We start from the raw sequence: 8,392 nt of genomic DNA, 5'->3' as shown, positions 1-8,392 counted from the left end.
AAAAAAAAAAAAAAAGCCTTTGATTAATTATCCTGGCACATCAGGAAGTTTTTTCCACCTTCCCTTGTCTGTGGCTCATCCTTTGCAATTGCTTGGCTGCCCCTTCTCTGCTGCTATTTAAGGGCCTCCCTGTTGTACTCCCCAGGCCGGGTCATCCCGGCCAAAAGCACGTTTCACGGCAGCTCTGGATTGCAAGCCGAGCGCAGAGCCAAAGCTGCCTCTGCCCGCGCAGGATGCGGCCACGGGGCCTTGCGAAATCACCGCCAGAGAAGGGAGGCTCTGCCTTCCGCTCCCGGGCTGTGTTTCCTCTGAAGATCTTGGATCACTCGCCCCTCCCTGGGCACCCACACCAGCACCCAGCTCAGAGTTTGGGTTGTTTGGGTGGGTTGTGGTTTTTTTTTTGCAGATCTACCTGTTTCACGCTGGGAGCCATAGCCAGGCTCTGCAGTGGAGGGGTGGGGGGGCTGCAGTGCTGGCGACCTCCCCAAGCCCTCTGCAAGTGCCATCCCTCCTCCCGGTGTCAGGAGTGAGACTTCCAGGGTGGAGCAGCTCCTGCAGCGCTGGCCAAGCAGCTGAGGACCTGCGGGTGAGCTCACTCTGATGGTTGTCTGAGGTTTCCTTCCTTGTGGATGATCTAAAAATAGCAGGCTGGATGGCGTGGATCCGAACGGCTGCCGTGGCCCCTGTTAGCTATCTGGAAGAGCAGCTTGGCTTCGCTTATTCAAGCGTAATGTTTGAAAAGAGTCTGGCTCTCCCCACATCAAGCAGATCTGCTGTAGCTGGAGCTCCCGTTGCCCCAGTGTGGGGCAACTTGCCCCCACACAGGTCCTAACGGGCTCTGGCTTCATCACCTACCTTCCTCTTCCTTGTAATGCACCCAAAAATGGTTTCTTGGGAGATATATTTTGGACTGAGCTTTGCAGGGTCGTTGGCTTTTACCCGAAGGCGGATGGTTTTGGGGAGGGGAAAAGGAGCCGGTTTGTTGGCCTTGGACGTTTAACATGGCCCCGGTCCCGTCTGGCTCTGACCACCCAGGGCTGAGAGCGGATCGGCTGCTGGGTTTTGGCTCCCGGGGGAATAGGGTCACAGCTGGGCCAGGACTTTCCTGGATTGTGCCTAGAAAAGCAGAGGCTCTTGGAAAACACTCTTTTTTTGTCAGAGAGGTGTTTGTAGGGGGAGATTTTTCCAGAGCGGGAGGGTGGCTTGTGGAAATCCCTACATCTGTGACTGGTCCCGGGTAGCGGTGTCCGGTGAGAGCAGGTGAACCCAAACTCTGCCCTGCAGGCGGATGCATTTGTGTACAGCCCTTCCCAGGCAATAATCCCAGGATGCTGGCACCAAAGAGAGGGTGTACCCCTTTCTGGGGTCACTGGTTTGTACTGGGATACATGGGAGCATTCGCCAAGCGCACCTTCCCGGCTATCACACCTTGGCTCCGACGGCGCTTTCCCAGCGGTAGGATGCTATTGCACCATTGGAAGGGGGGCTGCAGCGTACCAGCGCTTCTCCCTGGGTTAAATTGCTCCATTCCCTGCATCCCACTTTAGACTGAGATGCCATCGGAGGTGGCAGTGGGAGGAGAGTTGCTGAGCCATCTCAGGACTGCTCCTCTCCTAGCTCTGAGGCCCGCTGGAGCGTGCGGTTGGTGGCTTTGCAGATAAATGAGCATGGGCACCCTGAAAACCCTTGAGCTCACAACAGGTTTCCATGCTGCGCTCTCCATCCCGGCGCTCCAGGCTTTGCCACCCGAGTGGTGAGGGCAGGAGAGGAGGTGGAAGGGGCCAGTGCCCCCGTGGGCTTCCCCCCGCTTCCTCTTGCTCCCTTTCTTCCCTTGGGATGTGTTTATGCAGTTGTTTCCCTGCCATTGAGGTCGGTTTCCTTCAGATGCTGGTTGATTAGTCAGGAAAGCTGTGTCCCACTTCCGTAGCCCGTTCCCAGCTCCAGTTTTTATTTAGCTGCTTTGTTCTCCAGTTACGTAAGGTCAGCTGCCCTCGACGCCTTCTCCAAACACAATGAGCTGGGGCCGGGCTAGCTCAGCACCGCCTGGGAGACCCCACGTCTCCCGACCTGCTCCGGCTGCCCCGGAGGCGGGTAGCTGGGTGCTGCTCTCCCCTTTTTCAGGCACAAGGCCTGCAGGGCAGTGCCCAGAAGCTCCCCGCTCCCTGGGGTGATGGTGCAAACACCCGTTGGGTTCATATGATGGGAATCCAGCTGCCTGCTTTACTTGGACGGTGTTTTGCCAACCGTGTAGATGTTGGGACAAGTAGCAGATGACCCAAGAGTGGTTGTCACCAAGGCCAGCAAGTCAAGGGAGGTGGTTCTGCCCCTCTACTCTGCTCTGGTGAGACCCCCCGGAGTACTGCGTCCAGCTTTGGGGTCCTCAACACAGGAAAGACATGGACCTATTGGAGTGAGTCCCAAGGAGGATGCTCCCAGGGCTGAAGCACCTCTCCTATGGGGACAGGCTGGGAGAGTTGGGATTGTTCAGCTTGGAGAAGACAAGGCTCCAGGGAGACATTGTTGTAGCCTTTTGGTACTTACAGGGGGTTTATAAGAAAAATGGGACAAACTTTTTGGTACGGCCTGTAGCGATAGCACAAGGGATGATGGTTTTAAACTGAGGATTGATTCAGACTAGATAAAAGGGAGAAATTGTTTATGATGAGGGTGGTGAGGCACTGGCACGGGTTTCCCAGAGACGTGGGAGATGCCCCATCCCTGGAAACATTCAAGGTCGGGCTGGATGGGGCTCTGAGCAACCTGATGGGGTTGATGTCCCTACTCATGGCAGGGGGTTGGACTAGATGGCCTTTGAAGGTCCCTTCCTACCCAAACCATTCCATGATTCTGTGATAGCATAGGTGCAAAGCCCTCCAACCTAGTCTCCAGCTCTGCTCTGCCTATGAGGAGAAAGCCTTGTCCAAAGGGATGCCAATACCAGGTTCTGCCTCATACAGGAAAGCTCTTGTACACATCAATTCCTTTCTCCTCAGTTTTGTAAGGAAAAGCAGTGACAACCCTTTGTTTCACAGGAGGCACTTTCCTCTCTAGCTCAATCCGCTGTCTCCCGCCTGCTTTCTGCCGGAGATGGCGGGAACGGTGATGTTCCCTGAGCACTTCATGCTATAGGATGTTTACTAGGAGGCTGACTCCATACGTGGGTGCACCAACACTCCTTTCGCGCTGTCTGTCACTTCATGTGTGGAAATCACAGATCTGCAGAGGTTGCAGTGTAGGACAAGGTCCCTCCTCCAGAGGATCTAGAGGATGGTCCGTGAAAGGTAGGAAAGAAAAGCTGTCCTGTTGTCAGATGGCCCAGATTTGCTGAACTGGCACAGGTAAGCGGGAAATCCCTCCATCCTCATCCTCTGCACAAAAGGCAAGGAGACAGCTGACATCACACCATGGACTACTCGCTCTTGAAGGAGCCAGTTTCCCAACAGCTTTCTCAGGATCCGCAGCACAGCAGCAAGGAGTGGAGGAGCCAAGCAAGCATGAGAGGAGAGACATGGTGCTTCTGAGTGCTCTGAGGTCAGCACTCTGGTTCCTGATGGTCAGTGGCTCTGACGTCTCCTTCCCTACTGGCATGGAGCAGTGCAGGAGGGTTGACTTTCAAAAACGCTTTCTGCCACTTGGAGAGGAGAGAGATTAGAAGAAAAGGGTGATTTGTCTCTTTTCTTGGATGCTTGGCTACAGCGGCGCTGGGATGCCGTAGAAAACCCCAGGAGAGACCATCCAGCCCATAGCCATAACTCGCCTGGCGTGTCTTCAGCTTTAGATCCCTCTGGAGGCAGTTAACAACACATGGCTGGCTGGAAAGGTTGGAGATTCCTGAAGAAGAGCCAGGATTGCTGGTCTGTAGGGGCTGACGTGGGAGAAGATGACGGTGTAGAAAACATCACTCCTAACCAATACCCTCTGTGTACTTACTTTGCTGGGCTGCCTCAGTTTCCCCAAGGTGTTGAAAGGAATTTGGAGGATGGGGTGAGGAATGAGATGAAAACCATTGAAGTCAGAAAATGAATGTGGGTGTAGAAATGGCCTGGCAGAGCTGCTCACTCCTGCTTGCGGGTTATCTTCTGTGTCCTTCCCCTTTCTGTGCAGTAGCCTCAGCCCACTCTGAACTCACCTCCAAGCTCCTGGGTTTCCAGCTCTCCTGGGTATTCCCTTCTCTTGCACATCGTCTAAGCTATACCCTTGCTGCATTTTCACTTATTGATTTACCTTAACAAAGAAAAACGAGCCGGTAGCGGGCTGCTAACCTTCCTAGGAAACCCATCAGCGTTACCGTTGCCTGCTGCCTTCCTCCCTGGCAGGCACAAGCACAGACCCTTTGTCGAGTTGGGGATCAGTGCAGCAAAATCCTCATTTGGCATCAAAATACGTACCCCGGCCCATCTGGGGACCCCCTTTCTGGTGAGATGCTGAAGCCTTGGAAATTGCAAACCCATGGCTTTTTAGCCAGGTAAGAAGGGGTGGGAGCATCCCTGTGCCCAGGCAGCCCTGCAGAAGCCGACTGAGCGCAGCCCGCGGCCGTGCAATCCGTAATTTCGGTGGTTTTATTTCCTCAGCAGTATCCTGCGCTCCGGAGAGGGGAGAGCGGAGGTTTTGCAGAACCCAGCTGAGCTGCCGACACGTTCGCATCTGTTTCCAGCTACGCTCTGCGCTGGGTTTTTGGAAAGGGGGGGAAGGATTTGCCTTTTTTACGGCTCTATTTTTATCCCGCTCCGTGAGGCTTGGCTGCCCCATGTTTGCAAAAGCTAAAATTCAAAACATCCTGGGGAAGGCTGCCGGGGAATGGAGGGGGGGACGCCGGGCAGATTCCCACGTCGCTGCCCGGGGTTTTGCCGAGCACCATCTGGCAGCGCCGCCTCCCACGCCGCCGGCGCTCCAGCCCAGCCCCACATGGGTTGAAGGCTCGCGGACCAGCTCCGGCTTCCGGCACGTTTATCCCGGTTGCTCCCAGCAGAGCCATGAAAGGTCCTTCTCCAGGCTGAGCTGGAAATGTGACACCCCGGGGAAGGCGCTTGGGTGGGAAGGATGCTCGGCCCTACCAGCTCTTAGCTTCCCCTCCCTATATCCGAGCTGAAATTGCTTCAATTAGGGATTGTGGTAAATCATTTTAGCTACACTGCCGCAAATACCCTCGTGGATACTCTTTAAACAGCTTACCCAGCTTTAGCTTGCTTTGGAAAGGAATCCATTCTGGCCCAATCTTACTTAAATTTGGTTTAAATGGAGTTGAGCGAGTCCGCACCAGTTTTAATTAAGACCAGTTTGAAACCGATTACAGTAAATTAGTGGAAGCTGCGTTTTCTGCCAAGGTGAAGTTCGGCACTTTGTGGCTGAGGTAGGAAAAGCCAAGTTCGTGTCGGAGTCTGCCAGGCTCCCCCACCCCCGAAGCGATTTGGGGACACTTTGGCCAGTGCAAGTCTCGAGACGGCTCAGCCCATCAAGCAGCCAGACGGCCCGAATGTTCCAGGCTGCTGTACAATATATATTTATAAGGGCCTTAATATAGATCCCTAATTGCCTGTCTCGGTTGATTTATAGCGTGGCCGCACGCGCGATGGGAACGGCACGAATCCGCTTGGGGATGTATCGGGGGGGTTTGGCCGGTGTTCGCTGTGCTCCACTTGAGCTGGCACCCATTGGTGGGGGGCACGGAGGCTGGCACTGGCTCAGGTGATCCAAGAAGCCCACTCGTGTTCCCAGGCTGCTAAGCTTGCCTCGGGAAAGGGTTTGCCAGCCCAGCATCCTGGGATGCAGGAGGATGCTGTGGTTATTGGGAAGGGTCCAGGCTGGCTGGCTGGTGCGGACTCATTTCGACCATGGAGCTGCAAATCCACGTGCCTTTCGTAGCCTATTTTTACCAATTCTCATTTTGCTTCTGTGATGTTCTCATGGGCCCAAAATCCCCATTTGTTCCTATTCTAGCTGATATCTGGGCTGAGTTTCGTCATTCCTCTGAGCAGGGATAGTTCCTCTTCCAGCTCCCTCCTGCATGCCAGATAAAAAAAAAAAGCAGCAGAGCCGTGACGTGCCACCAGCCCCGCTCCGGGTACGTTAACAGCCGATCTGGTGGGTTACGGATCTGCAAAGTCTCGCTTCGGGGGAAGGGGGAGAGGTGCAAGCTTCAATTAATTAAGCCACAGTTTTCATAACACTTCTCTCTGCTTGTCTCTCGTGCTTCGTGGAAACACTTGACAAGCTGCTCCTATGGTTCTGTCGAGCCGGGGATGCTGCTGCGCCGAGCCGTAACCCACAGGGTGACGAGCTGAGCTCTGGGCTATGCCGGGAAGGGTTACGTGATGGCAAAGGAGGTGCCAGCCGCTTCCTAGACATCCTGTAAACACAGAGCAAGTGGGAAGTTTGGATGATTGGGACGTTTTGCAAGAGAAATGTTTGCCTGCTTGAAAAAAGTATTGTCCTTTTCAACTCCAGCTGAAGCCTTTTGCAGCCTGGGAGACGCTGGTTTCTCACCCCTGACGTTACTCCTAGAGGGCATGTGCAAGGCTGCTCCGGCATGCCGTGGTGGAAACCTTCCTTAGGGACACTCATGCGTAGCTGCTGGGCACTGGGTGTGCAAGGGATGGAGAAACAATCCCCTTGGAGCTCAGTCTCGATGCTCCCAGGGGCAAAGGGTGATGACGTTGTCCCCTGGGTCATGCAGACCATTGCGTCACACTCTCCTATCCTAAAAAAACAGGGCTAAGACTTGTTTTCGCTGTCTCTGTGTCCCAGTCCTTCCTTGCTCCCAGCTTCATGACCCACTGCCTGGCTTCCTCCAGGCTGGGCAGGAGGGTGGGAGGTTTGGGAGTGAGTCGATGGAGGCAGCAGGACTGGAGGTTGATCATCCTGCAGATTGCAGCTGGGATCTGCTCTCTGAGGCCGTTCTGGCTTTCAGACACCCACCAGGTCCTTCTGAGTCTCCAGTCTGAGATGCCAGAGATGCCACCTCGGGAGGGCAGATCTGAGGGTGCTTGTGGCTGCTGTGTCTTGCACTGGCATTCCCAGCCACACGACTCCCCGGCTTTGTCTTGTGCTCATGGCTGCCAGCACCCCAGCGACAGGACCTTTGAGGAAGCAGAAAAGCGTCTGCCTGCTCCGTTTTTCCCTTGGGATGTGTGTTAGGATGTGTAAGGCTGTCACTGGGAGGCACGCGAGGCGGGGGTGAGGCACAAAGCTGGCTTTGCCATGCAGAGGGAGGACCAGGCAAGAACTGCTGCCTGTGCTCCTGCCCAGAGAGACCAGCGCTGGCAGCAGTGCCATCCTTGACACTGCTGGGTCAGAGAGACAGTTCTGGGGGTCTTGAGAAGGGAGAAACTCCAAGAGCAGTCCTTCCCTGGATAGACTACAAGGCTGGGGCATTGCTAGCTGGTGGGGGTGAAGGTGTGAGGTTGTCTGCTCCTGGCTCTTGGGTTGCTCTGGTTTGGATGCCTCAGCACTGCTGACGAAAACAGACAACAAATACCACTTCTGCAGCTTTGAAAGGCAGTTTCCATCTGCTCTTCACCTCCCCTTCCCACCCTCAGCACTAGAAAGAAAGCTCGTGCTTGCTTTCGAGGCTCTGCCCTTGGTAGAGGCGGGGGGGTGCGAGGCCGAGCAGCAGGCAGGGGCGGTGGGAAAGCAGAGCTGCTCCTTGGCCAGCCCACGTCTCTTCCCGGCGTTCGAGCAGCGTGGGGCAACTGTACTGACGGCACGTGGGGCACGGCTGTGTTTTCGCACCGGGCGCTCCCTGCCTTCGGACAAACACACCTTTGTTTTGGAGCACATCGGCTCAGCTAGATCCTATTGGGGTTTGGGTTTTTTTTTTTTTCCCCGGATCATCTTCCCCGCAGCTGTGGGGAAACACGATGCCGCGGTGAACACTTGTGCTCTGGGAGATGCCTGCTTCAATGCCTGGCTTGGGATGCACCGAGGTGGGGGTGAACACATGGCTTCAGCAGAGAGGAGACACCAGGTTCTGGTCCAGATGACCTCCGATTTCATTTTCCCTTTTCCTTGGCTGCGTACGTTCTCTTGGATGCTAAATCCAAGCCCGGGGAAGCTGCCGTGGCTGAGCCCACGTCTGCATCTCTGCGTATCACTGGGACAGGCAGGGTGGAAAACAGCCGAGTGGCTTTTCCATCAGCTTTCCTGGGCTTTGGCAGCTTGATTATGTCTTTAATTGGCTGCTCCATGCTCTGCTGGGTCTCGGTAGAAGCAGACAACGTACATAAATCAAACTCTTGAGGTTTCCTTCAGCCATCTGATGGAAATACTGGCTGTTCTTGGGACGAGGGGGAATAACCTTTGGGGCACTTGCGTGTGCATGCTTAGACACGGTCTTTCCATAGGAGACGTTAAGGGAGAGAGCTCCCCTCGTTGCAAAGCCGACTTTAAAAGCCTC

At 55.0% G+C, this 8,392-nt stretch overlaps 1 protein-coding gene across 1 annotated transcript in view; it reads left to right on the top strand.

The window, feature by feature from the left end:
- Nucleotides 1-8,392, top strand: part of VAC14 (Vac14 homolog (S. cerevisiae)) — a gene marked incomplete at its 5' end in the record, with an annotated part of 32,379 nt that overhangs the window by 691 nt on the left and 23,296 nt on the right. The gene's annotated exons all lie outside the window — the stretch shown is intronic.

Source organism: Eurypyga helias, unplaced genomic scaffold (genome assembly GCF_000690775.1).
Source record: "Eurypyga helias isolate BGI_N326 unplaced genomic scaffold, ASM69077v1 scaffold15351, whole genome shotgun sequence".
NCBI lineage: Eukaryota > Metazoa > Chordata > Aves > Eurypygiformes > Eurypygidae > Eurypyga > Eurypyga helias.
The sequence above is the reverse complement of the archived record's forward strand: the minus strand, read 5'-3'. Positions and strand labels throughout refer to the sequence as shown.